Source organism: Ochlerotatus camptorhynchus, unplaced genomic scaffold (assembly GCF_037179485.1).
Source record: "Ochlerotatus camptorhynchus isolate MF236.1 unplaced genomic scaffold, CSIRO-AGI_Acam_v1.1 ptg000457l, whole genome shotgun sequence".
Lineage (NCBI taxonomy): Eukaryota > Metazoa > Arthropoda > Insecta > Diptera > Culicidae > Ochlerotatus > Ochlerotatus camptorhynchus.
The window spans coordinates 1,697,680-1,716,917 of record NW_027040943.1 but is presented as its reverse complement, the minus strand read 5'-3'; the positions used below and the strand labels follow the sequence as shown (position 1 = coordinate 1,716,917).

General features: G+C 40.7%; 1 protein-coding gene across 4 annotated transcripts in view; it reads left to right on the top strand.

Moving 5' to 3' along the window:
- Positions 1 to 19,238, top strand: part of Gfrl (Glial cell line-derived neurotrophic family receptor-like) — a 933,561-nt gene that overhangs the window by 296,092 nt on the left and 618,231 nt on the right. For 2 of the 4 annotated variants that reach the window (XM_065235009.1, XM_065235012.1), the window contains exon 1: positions 3,054 to 3,152. The exons of 1 other annotated variant lie outside the window; for it this stretch is intronic. The gene's annotated coding sequence lies outside the window, so the exon portion shown is untranslated. Of the gene's footprint in view, positions 1 to 3,053; positions 3,153 to 19,238 lie in introns of those variants that run through there. One more of the 4 variants, XM_065235010.1, reaches the window with a different exon arrangement.

The window sequence follows — 19,238 nt, the reverse complement described above, 5'->3', positions numbered from 1 at the left end:
GGTTCAGAAATTGGAAGAAAGCAACCGAGTTGCTGGGCAAACACAATCGCAGTGATACCCATATTGGTAGTATGGAACCGTGGAAAAATTTCAAAACCAGGGAAGGTATCGACGAAGAACTGGACCACCAAAAACAGCTGTAATTGCTGCTAGGTGAGACAAAGCGGCTACAAAATCGCTATATAATGGAACGTTTCATCGATACTGTGCGCATACTTTGCAAAGGCGACCGACCACTTCGTGGACATTCGGAGGGAGCGGAAAGTGTGCCACCTAGTTGGTGGCTAACTACGATCCATTGCATTGGCTGTCTGAAAGCAGTTTGCATTGAAGAAAAATATAAAAAAATAAATAAAATTAGCTAAATTTAACAGTAGGGAAACAGTGGTGGGTGGACAGCATCATCCACCACGCACTTTGGAGTACTTCCCATCCCCAGATTGAATGTACCATAGAAAAAAATTGCCCCTCCTTAAAAAGATTCCTGTGCACGCTAGTGGACAAGATAATCATTAATCAACCAGAGGAATTGCCAAAATATCCAGAGAACATTAAGCAGATATTTGACAAACTAAAGCACATTAGAATAATAATTCCTGTTCAACCTGCATTGTGAAAAATAGCTGAGATTTGAATTACTGGATGGTTGGAGATCTCCAGAATAAAACCTCATTGAGATCAAGTCTTGACAACATGGTGCCGGTGTTTGATAATTGGATGATATCTGGAATAATGGCTGATCAACCTGCTATGATACGAGATTTTCTAACAAACATGATTTATGGAACAGTTAAAGATCTTCAGAAAAATTATGCACCGTAATGCACCGAATAACAGACGGTTCATTATTCCGGACATTAAATTTAGTATTAAATATTTTACACCATCATAAATATGTGTGATGATTAAGAACGATACTGTTAGACTATGATGAAATTTATATTCTAGTTTGATCATGGTAGGCAGGGATAAACATCTTTTAAAAGTTCCCGGATTTATGGACTAAAAGCCCGGATTTAGAGTCTTTATGGTATTAACCATATGAATCGCCAAATTATCCAGAGAACATTATGGATGCCATTAAAGGTCTTTTGAATAATTCCAGATCAACCTGCTTTGTCGCGAGAATATCTTAGAGTCATAATTTGTTTGATTAACAATAAGAGATCGTCAGAATACTAAGCAGAATATTCGGAATATTTTCTGTGCCACAAGGAATCACGAGAGAATATCCAAGAGGCGTTAATTGATATGTTGGACAATTTACAATCTTAAGATCAGCCTGAAAACTTGAAAAGTATCCACCGATCCTAATCAATATTCTCGATCACTTGAAAGTCTTTCGAATAATTTCAATGTTAGCTGGTGAGAAAATATCAGAAATGTGGTTGGGATTGATGGATAGCTAAATATTTCCAGAATACCTTACTTTAAAAGAACGGTATCATATGAGAACATCTGAAGTTTGATTTTAATTGTTGGACAGTTTTACAACTTCAAAATAATACCTGATTAACAAGGTCTTTGGAATAATTTCTAAGCCGCCTGGTATGATATGACGGAATATCTTAGAGAAGAGATTTGAATTGTCGGATAGTTGGATATCTCTAGGTATCATGCCTGACCATATTGAAAAAAATATCTATAGGAATTAATTGTTATACTGACATGCAGGTTTAAAAAAACCTGTTTAAAATACTGAATTGCCAAGGCAGGAACAATGTAAAAACACTTAGATATATATCATAACAATTAAGGCTGGTAAGTTACTGTAGTAACTGGAGCACCTAGGTAAAAATGAAATGTAATTTATTTTGAATTTGTTAAAGAGTTAAAAAAAAATCTATAGGAATTTATGGAGAACTCTGACCACTTGCATTTTTGGAATGTTTTCTGAGTAGCCTCTGAGTATCATGAGAGAATATCTGGAAGACGTGATTTGAATTGTTGGACAGTTGGTTTTGTTGAATTGTTGAACATGTTTATTAACTGTAAAAAATGACCTTGCTGCATTTGATGGATCTCCACATATATTTGGCTCTAGGCCTCAGTTAAAGTTAATAAGGCCCTGTGTTCCGGGTATCATTCTGGATGTTGTTAAAATCTGACGTATGCTAAAATCTGTCCTACGATCCACATTGGCTACAGCTGGTTATGTGCTGGCACAGAAAGTGGCCAAAATCCGACAACTCAAATCCGTGAGACAATAAGGTCAATGGTTAAATTTTTAAAATGATAATCTTATATAGTTCAGGAAGTTTCCTCCGCTTGGAAACTAAACAAGGAAACCATCTCTTCATTAACAACGAATCCAGTCCACACGATGGCGACACAGCGGTTAAACTGTCGCTCAGGTGTCGGCTACCCCTGCCGCTGCGAATAAATTGCATTAGTGTGAAGGAGCATTATAAACTTCAATTCAGACCAGAATAATATATTATATGCGACTTGCTACAGATAACGTTTTGGAACACTACCGGAACTGGCGCTAGTGCTAGTGCGGATTCAAATTGATCACAACCATCAGCTGTAAGATTCTATTTTGTTTTCAAACTCTCACCATTATTCACCTACCTCCCTAAGTTGCAATTACAGTGCACCGTTGTGTCTCTGGTTTAGTACATTTTAGCTCTTCGTCCACCCCATCAGCCGTATCAGCTGTTCCGCTCACTCCGACATCCATTTTCCACGTGCTCAAAAACCGAAACACTTTCAGTACCAAAACAACCCCACAACAGCTCAATCTAGAAAAAGCTCTCTCTCCAAGCCCCACGAAAACGCAAAAGCTCCTCGACCGACCGGAACTTCGGCATGTTTTCATCGCTCTTCTCTCACTGTTTCTCGCCCTTTTCCGCGAGCCGCTCTACAGCAAGACCTTCTCTCTCGTATCCTGGATTGGTTGCCTATCTCGCAGGCGACGCCGAAGCACCCAAACAATTCTGAAGGGGCGAACCGAACCATCTCCGATGCCGCAACGGTGGTGTTCCGCCGTATCATCGGTTCGATCCGATCCGGTGCCATCAGTTTACCCAAGACCGCCGTTCGAGCGAGAAGTAAGTCTCTGTCCCTTCGAAAGGATGTCGTTTGCTGCAGATCCGTTCTGCTGCTACTACTCGGGTTGAAGAATCGTGTGGTGTGTGTCCTTTGGAAAGGTGTGTTTTTTTTTTGTTATGTTGGTCCAAGTTCGTTTGGGTTGTGTCGCACTACTATTACTACTAGCAGGTTCTTTTTTTTTGCCGTTCCGGGAAGTGATACGTTGGGAGGCAGTGAGGAAGAAGCAGTGCTGTTGCATGAGCTGAGTGTTGGAAAAGTGGGCAGGCAGGCAGGCAGGCAGGCAGGCAGGTGTGTTAGTGTGTTTTACCACGACCAACCTCAACTCATCCCGGTGCTGGTGGCAGAAAAGTGCTACTCCTGTGCTGGTGGAAAACAACCTATGCATCTAAGGAGTGAAAAAAAGTGTATTAGTTGTGAAGAGGAATGGAGCATCCTAGCGATGGGAAAAATAGAAAACGGAAGGATATGACACGCGTTTGGCCAGGTGCCAGGTCGGGTTTGCTTTGCGCTTTTGATGCGGACCTGCGGACGTCGCTGTTGTGAGGAAAGCGAAAAAAAAATTGGCAGAATCGTGCTGCGTGTTGTATCAGTTTTAATTAATTTGTGGCGGCCAGTGGGTTACTTAATACTGGAGTTGGTTCGGGATGATGTGCTGAACGAAGAAGAAGAAGAAGAATATGAAAATTAAGGGAAAAAACCGTGGTTGTGATGCGAAGACATACGATACGATAAATGGATGGTGAAATTAGGTCCAGTCTACTACGATGGTTGAATTTATACCGAATTTGTTTTTGATTCAGTTCCAACCTGAATCGGGTAGCAAGATTGGGTCTGGCTGTTTTCGAGCCAACGTTCTTAGAACCTATCTCAGATCGCACGGACGAAAAGTTTGGTTTGGCAATGAGTTGGAATTGGTTCCAACCTGGATAAAAAAGAAAAGACAATAAATAAACGCTGTTAATAAAGTTGTTGAGCATGGTGCGACCATGGTTGCTGTGCTTCAATGAGAAGCTGATGGTTATATTGTAGTAGCGAATCAATTTTAACATACTTATAAGCGATTTCTGTTTCTGTTCGTATTGAGAAATAATTATTCAACTAATACGTCTACATTCATCATTTTTGATAGAAACTCCAAGCGACTCACTGAAGGCTCTGTCAGACCAGTCTTCTGCATTTGTTTGGACAGTAACATTTTTAGTGGAACTGTTCAAGCATGTTAATTAAAGTATTTTGTTATTTTTAAAATCGATTGCTTACGGGTTTGAATTGGCACCATAGGATGAAATTTGATTGCGATTCAATCAGGATTTTTACAGTTTTCCTAAAACCTACACGGCTGATTTCACGAATTCAAAAGTAACTCGGATTAAACTCTAAATCTTAAAGTGAGGTTGCTCAAAATTGAGTAAAAAATGAAAAATTCTGGAATCTTCTTTCAAAGTTTTATAATATTTATGAGAGAAGTTTGAACAATTTGCATCATTTTTGAGTAAAGATTAAAAACAACTTTGGAAAATAGGGAGACTGCACAAAGCAATTACTTGATGTTGACTTCATTTATCAGATTCTTAATTAATTTAAAGAAACCAATTTTTCAACGAATTTCAGTTATATCCCACTTAGGTAACTTGGATGTATGCAGATAAATCTGGGAATTTATTGCAAATGTGCCTCTTGCCTCTTAACCATTAGTTTAAATACGGAGGGACTGGCGTGAGTTCTGACCTTTACCCACTGTGAATTGAAGAATTCAAAATCGGAGCAATCTATGTTTGCATTGAATCGATATTTTCCAGTTTCTTTGGAATAAACTCTGCTGTTATTTGAAATTTCTTTAATTTTTCATAGTTGTGTGTAACAGCTATGCATAAGTAGGGATTATGCTTATTGTAAGACCATTGTTTCAGTCTTCAATCATACATCCAGCCGGGGGATGTAAGATTCGGGATTCATCATCAGAGAATGTTAGTGAAGACCACATGAGCCAAGGATGCGATATACCTAGCTGCGGTCTAATGCAAGAAAATTGGAGACCAAAAAATGTAGAGTGTATTAGTGAGTGAAATTAGTTATGTCGAAAAAATAGGAAACAGATAGCCGATTGGACTCAAACCACGAACGTTGCGATTATCAGACCTGTGCTTTCTCCACTGCTCTCTCCATGCTTCTGAATATGGATAGCCTAAAAGCAAACATGAAGCGATCATTTTCTCGCATACTCGACTTCGTATGCTTTTTCTGCTGGAGAGAGTTGAGGCAAGTGTGTGCGTCGTTCTACAATGTTCTACAATGTGCGTCGTTCTACAAGCTTCGTGGTATAGTCGAAAGCGTAAATAGAACACGAAATAAAAAAGACAAAAAACCATTACATCGCCTGCATGGTCAAGTTCTTACATTCGTTGCGATGTTCATGAACAGAAGATGATAGGAATCGGAACTAACATTCATTGTAATAGATTTTTGGTTTGCGTGTACCATAGGGCATTGCTTGAACTTTTTTTCTTACACGGCCCATCATCTTTCCATATCCGCTTGAAATCCTTCAGGTCAATTGCAGTTCCACATATTATTTCTTCAGTTTGTGTTTCACAATTGACCAGTATTCCACAATTGGCCTTAGTTTTGGAGTGTTAGCCGAATTCCTCTCCTTGGGAACCACTGTGACGCCATTTTCACTGTATCACTGTTTGGTGGAATTTGAGTAGTGGCAGCTTGCCAAGTCCAGCCAGAATCCTCCTCATGTTGCTCCAGAAAAGTCGGTCTCTTCCGTAAGCACTTGTCCTGGTAAATTTGCTGGTTCATGGTCCCAGAAATAACGGAAGTGACGCTTTTCAACCTGTGCAACTTACCTTGTGAAGAGCTGGTCCGAAAGTGAGTGGAGAGTTGCCCGTGTGTGTTTATGAAGCGTTGCCATAGATACCTCTGTTTACCAGCATTGAACTGTTGCGCTTACAACGGAGGGCTGCACACATGGCTTGCTGATTCGTTAAGCGTCAAGTTAAGACCTGCTAACACTAGAGCTAATATATGCCACACATGTCCCTCTCTCGTCATTAAAAAAAAAAGAATTTTACCCGGTTTTCCTTTTCAGTCGTGAATGCACCATTGCTCTGACATCATCATCATCATCATGAAGATCAATGGGAGCGCTGGTAGGGAGCTTAGGAATCTCTCGTTCGAAAATTGAAATGGATGATTTTTTAATTAATCTCATAGTTGCTCGGAGAAAAATTGACCCGATTGGATTCTGGGACTTCTGAGGCGCAATGTGGGATGTTTGCCGTATAACAAAATGTTGGTAGACTGTGTACTGTGTACTGAAGCCGTTGTGTCACGAAAATGAAAAGTGGACGCAGGCCTTGTTTTCTCTGCTGAGATCCCTCTAGTTGGAGCAGCTAGAGTGTGTTTCGTGGTTGATGGGGATTTACGCTGCTGTGATGAACGAAAGGCGAGAGTGCTGTTTTTTACACCTGTTGAAGATATAGTGGCAGCATATCTATGTTCGTGATTAACGTGATATGATGGATTTCTTGGAAACATACAAAGAGATATCATTCCTTTATGAAACATTAAATGTTGTGGTCAGGACGGACCACCAGGGCACCCGATTGACGTTAAATGGATGGGGAGAGTGGAAATACCAACTCCCTGTCGTTTACATTTCGTGAAAAGAAGGTGGGCTCTTCTCCCCCACTCATTGGGACATCCTCCTGTTGAATGGCCTTGTTTTTTGACCGGTTGTATGATCCTGTTGTTGGAAGGAGATTCTCATTTATTCCGTGGATGCAAGTGGGCGATGTTGCTCACGGATTCACCCAAACCGTTTTTGGCCCTTCATACAATGGCAGGTTGAATACAATTAGAAGCTTCGGCATTCTTCAGCTGCTAGATGGACGAAGGCAGTGCAAAGCGGCTGCTTTTCAACTTCGCCAGCTGACCAGCTTCACGGCTGATCTTTTGCGAGGACACCGGTGTGGAGAACATTAAGTTAACCAGATGGTCGTTCACCAGCATTTTGTGGTTGGATGGGGGAGGTTGCCTTCCGTTTTTTTTTTTTTTTTTGAGTGCTAGTGTCCATGACGTCGATTTCCTGTGTCAAACAGTCCTGTTGGTGCATCCGTACTGATATGCATTAGTTAATGCTGGTAAAATGTAAAGTATGCGTTATTTTTTGTTTTGTAATAGGGGTCGTGGCGTCATTTTCAAGCATTTGAGGCCAATTGATTTTTTTTTTGCAAAAGCGTCGTTTTGAAACGATTAAGGTTTTTTTTTTAATTTTATGGCGTCGTTTTGAAACGATTGAGGCAGATTTAGCAGTTTATTTATTTTATTTTTTTTGTGGTGGCATCTTTTTGAAACGATTTGAGTAGCTTTGATGTTTTCTGTAATGGCGTCGTTTTGAAACGATTGAGGCATATTTAGCATTATTTTTAGGCATTGGCATCGTTTCAAAATTAGGCAGATTTTGCGTTTTCTGTAATGGCGTCGTTTTGAAACGATTAAGGCAGGCTTGGTAGTTTGGGCTTGGTAGAATAAGGCAGATTTGGCGTCGTTTATAAACGAATCATCCAGATCTAGCAGCCTCCATTATTTTTTTTTTTGCGGTACGTGAAGGCTACGGTTATTCTAAACCGATTGATATTAGCGTGGCCTCTTTATGATAGAAAACCAAATGAGCTTATGGAAGATTCCATATGGCTTAGTTAAATCTGGCAGAATCGCCAATGTGCAACTTACCTTGTGAAGAGCTGGTCCGAAAGTGAGTGGAGAGTTGCCCGTGTGTGTTTATGAAGCGTTGCCATAGATACCTCTGTTTACCAGCATTGAACTGTTGCGCTTACAACGGAGGGCTGCACACATGGCTGGCTGACTCGTTAAGCGTCAAGTTAAGACCTGCTTACACTAGAGCTAATATATGCCACACACAACCCACAACAGCCAGACGAGGATTTTTTTTTTTGAGTTTCGACTTCTTCATAATTTTACATTCTTCCGGGGCACTCTTTTTGTCAACCAAGGTGTACCATTTCTGCCCAGAAATTTGATCGAAAACTGCCAGAAGCGGATGGAAAGGGATTTTCGTTTCGAGCGTGCAGGATCGAATCGCGACGTACTTGCTCCGGTGAAGCCATAATGTAAACAAATTAACTGATGCTGACAACCAATGCCTACTGTGATTCTTAGCTTGATCCAGTGAAACTTTAGAAAATTTTCACTCAAAAAATTCCGGATTTTTTCGTGCTCAAAATTTATTTCCTAGCTACGGCTGATTTAAGTTTTTGATACCCGCAAACGTCTCATAAAAAGGTTACATCCCTTCAGTGTAGAAACGTAACACGTCGATAATGCTTGTTAAAGAACCCAAATCTATCATTGGGCATGTCGCTATCATGGCTGATTTTGCACGGCAAATCAGCCATAGAAATGGCTATCAATGGATGCTATCATCATAATCCTTAAGCCTTAACTGTTTGTCGTCATGGCCCAATTCTGTCACGGTCAATTTAGTTTTAACTCGTTACTCACTGATTGTGCCTTTGTGCGCCTCCGCCCACCTCAAATATGTTCCCTTGAAGCACACCTAATTAGCAAACAAAACGCTACGATGTTTCATGTTCGACGTTTCAATAATTGAATTTGACCTTTTACATGGGATGATAAGTTGTGCTGTCTTCCGTTCAGCGCAAAAAGCATTGCCTAATATCAACGTCAACCCCTGCATGGAAACGTTGACGATGATGAAACTATAATCAGTAATGCGTGACGACTACAAAACCCAAACACTTGGACTAATTTTTCAAGATCTTTAAAGGTCTTGACTTCTCAGAAGTTTCCGGTACATCTCTGAAGCTACTGGAACTTCCCTAAGGATCTCTGAATTCAAATAAAGTTATCAAAACTTCCCGGAATTTTCCTGAACTATCAAAAATTCCCACAATTTTACTGAAGTTAATGGAACTGCCCTGAAGTTCCTCAAATATTCCTAAGGATTTTGAAGCTTCCTTGAAAATCACGAAGCTCCCGCAATCTTATGCTATCATAATTTTTAGTCTCGAGGTAGACAACCTAATGCTCCAGTTTGGGATATTTTGGGTAGACGCGATCTGGAGTTTTCTTAAAGAATATTAACCTTAGATTGTAAGTTTGACTGTGTTTAGTTTTTGTTTTGTTCGTGTGGTTTTTTTTTAATAATTGTATAATTACACTGCGGATACCAAATTGAATAGGAATAAGTTCATGTTTTAGGAATAATGAAATATTAGTATCGTAAATCATAACTCAAACCTCCTTCTCCATCTCCCCATCCATAAAAATGTATATCTCTACTAACCTCGACACGAGCGCGAGTAATCGGTTCAATTCCTTTAACTCTAGCTTTTAGACATCTATTATGTATAACGCAAATGATAACTTGGCTCTGTGAAGTTTATTAGATTGAGCCTGTACAAATAAATTGATACAAAAAAATTTATAATTTTAAGCAATGGAATTCTCACGAGCCCTCGGCCAGCGTTGCCAGAATGTTTTAAAGCTTGTCGGTATCAAAGTTTTTAAAAAGTCGGTATTTATCGGTACTTACTATCGGTCGTTTTTGAAAGCGAAATTTTTTATCTTTTGGACTATGATCGTCCGTAACGTGGGTAGATCACCTTTTCGTGGTACGTTACGGGATGTAAGATCTACCACCGATTCCTAGTCCTGACTTCTTCAAACTAGGGGAACAGGATTTTTCAGTAATCCAAGGTACACATCTTAGTCCTTGTTACTTGATATGCCTTGTTGATAGTGACAAGATTCGGCTTTGTCTACCGAGGATGATCTTGAAACAAGGAAAAAAAATGAGTTAGTTGTCTTCATCTATGTGATTCCTAATCTTCTCTTCGTTGTTCCATAGTTTGAAGTGGTTAAGACTAGGGTTCTGATGCATGGTCACTATCGATGTTATTCCTCAATTTTGTTGCTAAGGAATCCAATTTTGGCTGACAGAGGGGCGCGCCTTTGGCGGGTATTTCATCACCCCGAAGGGTATAAATAGCGGAACCTTTCAATTAGAGTCGGATCCTTGCGATAAATGCAAGAATGACAACTGTAAAAAAATCGAATACTTCATCATTTCTCAATAGTGATGGAGTAATACGACATGCACTAAACTAAGGACACGGGATATACTACAATAGATCAAATTACTGGTCACCGTGGTGTTGGGTCCCGAACAGAGGAAAAAAAATGATCGGAAAATTCTGGGAAATGTTTGAATTAGTTTCTGGAGGAAGCTGAAAACAACATCCAAAGAAAGAAGAAAGAAGCTCTCCTGGAAGAAATTTGAGGAAAGTTCTGAAAAAAATCGAAAATCATCCGCGAATCTTCCAAGACATAAAAGGCGGAAATAAATTCCAGAAGTAGCCATTTACAGGGGAAGCCAGAAAGAGCTCGGAAAAACCTTCCAATAGAAGTAAAAAAAAAACTTGTGGACAAAATTCCAGAACAAGACGAAACAAATTTAAACCTTCTAAGGTAGATTGGGAAACAAAAAATTCTGGATGAAGTCGGAAGCCAGAGCGCTAACAAGGACATAATTCTGGAAGAAAGAGCTCTGGGGGGATGTTCAAATGTTCCAAAAATTTTTTATGCCCCTTGAATGCCCCTGAAGTTTTTGGAACATTCCTGAAATGTACTTAGGAATATTCCATATTTCCTCGGGCTGTTTTGGAGTACTCTGATCATCTTTGAAATATTTGGAACTTACCTGATTATAATGAGACTGCCGGAATAACTCTAATCTACTTTGAAGGTCTTTAGACTTTCTTGAAGATTGCGAAATTTCTTAAGTGCTCTCACAATTTTCTTGCAATTATTGTAACATCAGCATTGAAGCTCTCTGATCTTCCCGATTTTTGTTATTTTTAAAAGTTATCAACACTGCCATTAATAATTACGGAACTTCACCTTAAATGTTCTCACAATGTGCCAATGTTCATGTAACTTCTCTTACGTTTCTTAAATTTGCATGAGCCCCTCGGAACATTGCTGAAGTTTTCGGAAATTGCCTGAGTTTCTCGGAACTCCTTTAAAATTTCAGCGATTTCCTTGAAATTTATTGATCTGTCCTGATGTTCTCGGAGCTTCCTTAAGTTCTCTCAATTCTCCTGAAACTGAAACCATAAAATTTTCCAGAAGTTCTTTGGACTTGTGAAGTATCCAAAATATTTATTTTGGGTCCTTTTAACTTTCTTTTGGCTGACGGTACATCTCTGCCGGACGGGGAATTACCCCTCCTACGGTGGAGCTCCGATCTCTTTCAAAACCCTACATAACTTTGATGTACCAGATCGTTTTTTTTCTCGTTGCCTGTATTGTTAGTCTTTTTACTAGAAGCTGTTTTAATTGCTTCTATTTGAGTACATGTGAATTGTAAGCCAACTCCGTAACAAAATTTGCCGGCAGATATAGAGATGAGAACTAGCCAACGACTAAAAATCTCTCTAATAAAGTTAAAAAAATAAAGCTGGACCGGGTTTTAAAATTTAACAGAAGTTATTGAAACATTCTTCAATTTATCGAAACTTACTCAAAAGTTTTTTCAGAACTTCTTAAAAGTTCCTGCAGGTAGTGTGGATCCGCAATCAATATCTGGAAGCATCCCTGGCGGGAAAATATGGAAGAACCATTCGAGCGAAGGTTGAAGAAACGTCCAAGGGAAGTCAAAATATGTTTCCGAGAGGAATCGTAAAATAATTTACGATGTAAGGTGGAAGATAATTCAGGAAGTTAAATAATGTCTTAAAAGTATTTCTCGATTCCTCCGGAATAACCAGACAGAGCCATCGATTTTTTATCGATTCATGGGTAGCCGAAAACGGTGAGGAAATTGAAACATTAATCGAAAGAGTATCCATAAGACATGTTGAACGACGATATTTTTTTTTTAATTTTAAAGGCTCAAAAAATTTGAGATATTCAAAAAGATAGAAGTCTCTCACAATAATTTTCTCTGAAATTCGAGCGCGGGCAGGCAATAATCATTTCGATTATTTAATAAAATCGGAATAAATCGGTATGAAACCTCAAAAATCGGTAGTCTGAGGAACCTTATCTGTCGATCTGTATCTAGTTCGGAAATCGGTATAAATACCGATAAATCGGTATGTCTGGCAATTCTGCCCTCGACATTAAGCCAGAAAGCTTATCACTAACTCAATGCATCTTCCAAATAAGCGCATGAGGTTCTCCTTTGTTCATTGCTCAAAATTACTATTTTCATAAATTACTACTATTAAAATCAAATATCACAAATCCTTTATCACCAACGTCGGACGAAATAGGTTTTGCAGCACTACAATAATTATTAAAATAGGTCGTTATGACAGCTATCCATACAAAATAACCCGTTAGAGATAGCTTAGTCAAGATATTTAATTTTTAAATTCATAAAAAAAAATCACTGGATAACTGTTCTCTTTATGTTCTGAAAGTTCCAAGAACCTCTTCAAATAATGTTTGATTTATAAAATGCATTGGATTCTTTAAAATATCCTTAGAAGTGGATTTGAAAATGATCTGTGCAATGATGAGATTCCATGAAAATTCCAGAAATTTTCTGGAAGGAAACGTTGTAAATCACCAGTCGCATCACCTTTTCACAGTTGACGATTATGAACTATTTAGATATGCCACTCGTTGTACTTTTGGTAAAATGTACCAATAGAAATGATCGAATGTAACGTGACGCCAAGATTTTGATCATGTTAGCGCCATTTTGTTCTTGTATATGAGGCGCCAAATGAAAAAAAATGCAACACAGCGTTCACTCGGCTGTCGACAGAAGCAGGCCACTCTCGATGTGTGTCACGCGATCGTCTGTTTACTCGACAGCAACGGCATTGTGTGGTCCTCCTCATTGTTCTTCATCAGCAGTTCTTTCGGTCGATGCGTCGTCGACTTTGGAAAGCAACCGTTTCGTGATGAGTGTGTGAGTGTTGACCACGTTTTGCGTCCATTGCTGCAATGGAAGCGCTCTGCCCCCCGTTGGCCATACTGTCATACAATGAAACCACTGGAAGTGGATCCCGTTCTGATGGAGGAGGCTTATTGGATAGCGGAAGATATACTTTTGACTATAGTTTTAATATGTTTTGTACATTGAATAAGAAACTAAGTCCGATAACAGTGGGCGCTCCTCACTGTTGGCTTAGCTTAATTACCACTGATTGTCCTCAACATGTCACTGTATGAATGGCCTAAAACGGTTTTGGTGGATCGATAGGTAATTCACCTATACGCCTCCAAGGATGATAGAGAATCTCCTTCCAGCCACCAGCCAGCCAATTGGTCAAAAAACGAGCCGTCCGACAGAAGGATACCCCAATGAGTGTGGAGAAGAGCCCGCCCTTTTTCCACGAGATGTTAACAACATGGAGTTGAAAATTTCACTCTCCCCATCCAAATCGATTCAATTGGATGCTCTGGTGGTCCCTCCCCTTGTCATCATTTATTGGTTCCAGTGTTGGGAAAATATCAAAAAATCAAATCTCACCAACGCCCAAGATCACGCTTGATTTTCGTAGACAAAAATCAACAAGCAAACAACTGCGGTTGATTTTGCAAGCTGTGATACCGCAGTTCGGAATATCAAGCTAACAAAACTCACCAACTGCAAATCTCACCAGACTGTGGGGAGATTGAGTTTAATGATGTTTGCTTTACACTCGAATGCAACCGAAACTTCCATAACGGTTTCCAGCAGTCCCTTCGCGTCTGCCATCGGTGAAGCTTAAAAAGAGATAGCAACTATTCTTTATCTTTCTAAGAAAACGATGTGCAATGGAATCATTTTTATGTCGAGTCAGCTCTCAGCTTGATTTTGGCGCGTTGTGAATAGTCTCGCAATATCAAAGGAGCTTGTAAAATCAATATCACGCGTGATATTGCGAGCGCATGAGAGCGGAAAAATATCAATTGATTTCTGATTTTGCCAACATTGATTGGTTCATATAATAATATAATGTTTTATATGCATATGCTATCATTTTCTGAAAGTATGTACGGTGACTTACCTTTGATGATGAAGTAACTTACCTAACTGATAACCATCTTCCTACTTGTCTTTTGTTGGCCTTCTTGTAGGTGGCTGGCATAAGGTCTCCTATCCCCTGATGGACTGCCGTCTTAGGTGTAGCTTCCGGGGAAGAGCATTTCTTATTCAGCGCGCAGTCAGACGCTTTTTGAGCCGCACCTCCGTGGTGGACAGACTCGGAGGCGAAGCCGTGCTAGGGTTACCGTTCGCTTCGCACCTCCCCACTTTGCTATTGTCGGATTGGCAACATTGCCCAGGCTACGCCACCCAGCTGTATCCATGTTTCAGCTGGTAGTCGTTTGTAATCATATGACTCGTGGAGGCGTGAGGTAGGGACTTGTGAGGAACGGAGCTAAGAATAACTCTCCTTTCAGGTAGTCAACTCACCATTTTGTAGCCCAGCCGTATCAAATAAAATAATAAACAAAAAAATATACTCCCACAATGTCGGACGTCAAGAACAACAAAATAAATTTTTCATATGTTCTTTGTGGATGGCGTTCGACTGGCTGGATTCTTAATTTTTTGGATAAAAAAATAACCTTCATATAGGGGAATTAACGTATTCTCGGCAACCTAAGCAGCGACCATCTTTCTATAGTCTTTTTCTTTCAGGAACGCACACATATGCAGTACTGGTTTGTTTACAATTTTTTACTGTCAGCTGCTCTAACAATTTCAGTCGAAATTATTGTCAGAAACTGTTTTGAAATGCTTTTACAAAGCTCCAAACTTCTCTAGTGCGAGCGACTATTGTGGGCAACAGCTTTTTATTCGGCAACCTTTCTATTTGAGCTGCGTGTTAAACAGCTGTGCATTCATCGGCTACTTGAAATCAGCAGCATTTTGTAGTGCGTGAGTTTCATTTGAAGAAAACCCTGCTAGATTGTTTTTTATCAGTGGTAAAAATGTAATCAAATTGAAGCTGAAAGCCTAAGGAATCGTTTGAATGCATTCAGGGAAGTGTTTTCGTGAGAAAATCCAATGAAATTAGCGATTCAATTTGGGTTGCCGAAAATAGTCTGTCATGCCGAAGCCGTCATTTTCCCTAGGTTTTAAAATTCATCAATTTTGAAAAATTAAACTAACTCCACCATGCCACCAACTGATAAGCAGAAACAACCTCACCACAGCGCGTTCATTATTACTCCGATCCGAGTAAATCATTGTGCACCATACTCAAACGCGAGTGCTCTGCTACCCAAATTGGTTTGACACGCGTCGAAAGTTCCCTCGCATCATTTTTTTGTTTCCCGTTCTATCAAACCATATTGAGATAACCTACCTAATGAAATACCTCCAAGAGCAAAGAAGCACCCGGCTACGGCACCGATGAGCAGTTAATAATTCATTGTGCAAAGTGAAAAGTTTTTCTATGCCAAGGCAAGTCGTCTTCGCCATCACCCTCGTCTTGTATGTGTGTATTCTCCATAACATCGAAAAGCCCCGAATCGGAGGCAATAGGCGACGATAAATCACATTGTGTGCGAATGAAGTGTGAGAATCGAGCTCGAAGATGAGCAAAAAGTGTGCGGGCGAGCGTGCGGAGGTGTCAGAGTGAAGAAGATGATTCCTGGTTCCGAGATGGGAAAAAGTTTCCCGTCTGAGTTTTTGTTCCCAACGCAACAACGCTGTGCATCGATGAAGGGGGTGGTGAAAGTGAATCAAGGAGCGGGTATCAAACCCAAGGCCTCGTATGGAAATGACTTATCCCGAGTGAAGAAGAACTATCATGGAGAAGTGCTCAGTAGGACTGTGAAAATGGAAGTTCAGGTGCTCGGTGTATGGTGAAAAAAAAAGCGTAAATGTCTGCTGCCTTGGGAGGAATGGCGGACATAATAGCGATACAATTTTCTCAGTCAATGGAGACGGTATGGCTCGGAAGTGAATACTAAGGAAAAGTGGCTTTGATTGCCCTGTAGTTTTTCTCTTTGATAAATAGTGCTTGGTGACAGGCGAGAAACCGGTGCTCGTATGAGATATAGCCGTCTAATAGGAACGTGGTGGCCTCTGATGCGCGGAGGGAATATTCGAGCTGGGTATAATTATCACCATTCAGGGCAATTTTAAAATTCGATGGGAAGCAAGCCACATGGCAGCTGTACAAATATAGGTTTAAATCGAATGACCAATTTTGACGTCTCACGTCGAGACTCACGTACGCCATTCGTTGCTTCAGGTGAAATCGTTTGCAAAGCGACAACATTCAAGTCCAGGGCATCGCATGTGAAAGAACACACCCAACATTTACCGTTCGTTCACTCAAATCCCTGTCTGTTTTATTTTTTGTGCCTCTATTTTAGAACGTGGCGCTGGGTGAAAACCCTAAAATAAAACGCCTTCTCACGCATTGAAATTCTTCGGACTCATTCCTGACACAGCAGAATCTCGAATAACACGATTGAATCGAGCCACATGCCATCGGGAAAAGCAGTTCCCAAGCTCGACATTGAATTCACGATGAATTCAATGTTCACGATTTGCGAACCCTTCACAGCGTTTGTCTGACGTATTTTCGTGCCTCCGTTAAAGATCATCCGGAAAACTTCCTCCGGAGGTCGAGGTTGAACGATAATGACACGTGGGTCTTTGCCGATTGCCAAGGATTCTTTGGAGAGGGAACAATTTGCGTGATTCCCTATCGATGGGGCGGCGGCCGCGCCTCGGTGGAAAAGTGCAGACACAATTTTCCAATTTGTTCCCTTCCGATGCCTTTCGGAATGCAATTGTTTGCAGTGAGCTAGAGGCGAGCGGGGTGGTCTGGAGATAATTAGTTTTGAAATTATATTTGTTCCAACAAGGAAGTTAATTCATACGCTGCACCACGATTTTCCGAATAAGGGTAAATTGAGCAGAAAATTGGAGCGTGATTGTGATGGAAAATTGTTATTTCTGAACTTTTGACCAAGGTCGGAACGATATAATTCATAGGGAAGCACGGAATGGCCGCCAAATCGATCTCACAATGCCGTCGTTTCAACTTTTGCGTAACGAGAGCAATTGTTGGTGCTGCAGCTGCATGAAACTAATTGGGTCAAGCCAATCGAAGTGTCCCGCTTTCCGGCGGCGTGTTGGAGTCGCATTCCAGCTCATTTCCCTTGACACTACGATGATGGTGCCGGCGTATTCGCATGGAGATAAAGAGTCAGAGATAGAGATAGAGAGAGATAGAGAGGGTTTAAATTGGATGCAATTGAGGGCACCCGTTGTTGCAACTTGCAACGGACGCTGACAGAGGTTTGCCCAAAGTCATTGCTCTTTTGGATCACCATCGCACAGATTGGTGCAGTTTGCGGAATCTAGTCCGGGGAAATTCTGAGCCGCAAAAATGACAGCTCGAGTTGGATGCATCAACTCACACTAATAATAAACTGACCGATACCCGGATCCGTATGTTGATTTTGAGTGGCAGCTTTTTATCCGGAATCGGCTCGATGATAACTCGCTGATACTGACAAAATGCATCACCGGATCCAGTCTGCCACTTTTGATGTGCGACGTATATACGGCGAATCCCAATGTAATGCCTGCAGGTTTATGCCAGTACCATAAAATAAATTTTCAAGTTAATTTGTGATACTATGAATGTATGGACTTGCTACTAATTAAAATTTATATGAAAATGATTGAATTCCCCTTCCAGACATTTTCGGGATAATCGATGAGGGACTAGTAACTCAATATTGAATAGTATGTTATCATGGGTTTTGTTTCAAGTCAGAATTAGCTTACTTATGCGGAGATTTCCCGAAACATATTCAAGTTTGGTCAATGAGGTTCGGACACTCCGTTTGACCATTCTACAATTAGAGCTGACTAAATGCTTCAGCAGTAATTTTTTAGATGAAGAAGCAAATTTCTCCTTGAATAAGCTTTTGTTCTGCTCCCAATGATTGTTGGTGGTAAAGGGTGTACCGTTTAAACTCCGCACATCCCTCTAAGGAACATCATTGATATGATGCTTCCAATCGTGAAACCTCTTCTGAAGCAACTAGCTTCCAAGTGGCCCCTCCTTGCTTCGATCGTATCCTTCGATGGATAATTTTCCAAAAAACGATACGGTATCTCTCCTACAATGGAATTGTAGATGCATTTTTCCGAAGCTAGACGTGTTCAAATTCTTGCTAAGCAACCTGAATTGTGATACTTTTGCTCTCTGCGAAACATGGCTTTCTCCAGACATCGATCTTTCTCTTCACAGCTTTAACATTGTCCGTCTCGATCGTGTAGACTCCTATGGGGGTGTGCTCTTGGGGATCGACAAACGTCACTCTTTTTACAGAATTGTCCTTCCTGCAATGTCGGGTGTTGAAATTGTCGCATGCCAGGTGAATATTCGAGGTAAAAGCCTCAGTATTGCCTCGCTATACATCCCTCCGAGAACGGCTGTTTCTCATCGAACTTTATCGGACATCTGCTCAGTGTTACCTGAGCCGCGTTTGATCTTAGGGGATTTTAATTCCCACGGTACAGGCTGGGGAGAGCTGTACGATGACAAAAGCTCAACCATCATCTATAACCTATGCGACAATTTTAACATGACTATTTTAAACACCGGAGAAGTAACACGAATAGTCAAACCTCCAGCAAAAGAGAGCAGATTGGATTTGTCACTTTGTTCGAACTCACTATCATTGGATTGCATGTGGGAGGTAATCCAAGACCCCTATGGTAGTGATCATTTGCCCATCAAAATCTCGATCTCTAATGGCTCATCTTCGCAACATGCAATCAACATCGCATACGATCTCACGAGAAACAACGATTGGTAAAAATACGCGAACGCGGTCCGTGGCGGCTCCGAATCGGTCGACGTTCTCTCTCCGTTGGATGAGTACTCCTTCCTATCGCGGCTCATAGTGGATTGCGCGCTTCAAGCTCAAACGAAGCCAGTTCCTGGTGCTTCCATTCGTAAACGTCCTCCCACTGTGTGGTGGGACAAGGAATGCACCAACGCGAATAATGATAAGTCAGCTGCGTTTAAACAACTTCGTAAGCACGGTTCCTACGAATACTTTGAGCGGTACACGGCACTGGAGGAAAAATTTAAGAGCTTGATCAAGGCCAAAAAACGCGGCTACTGGCGTCGGTTCGTCGAAGGGTTTAC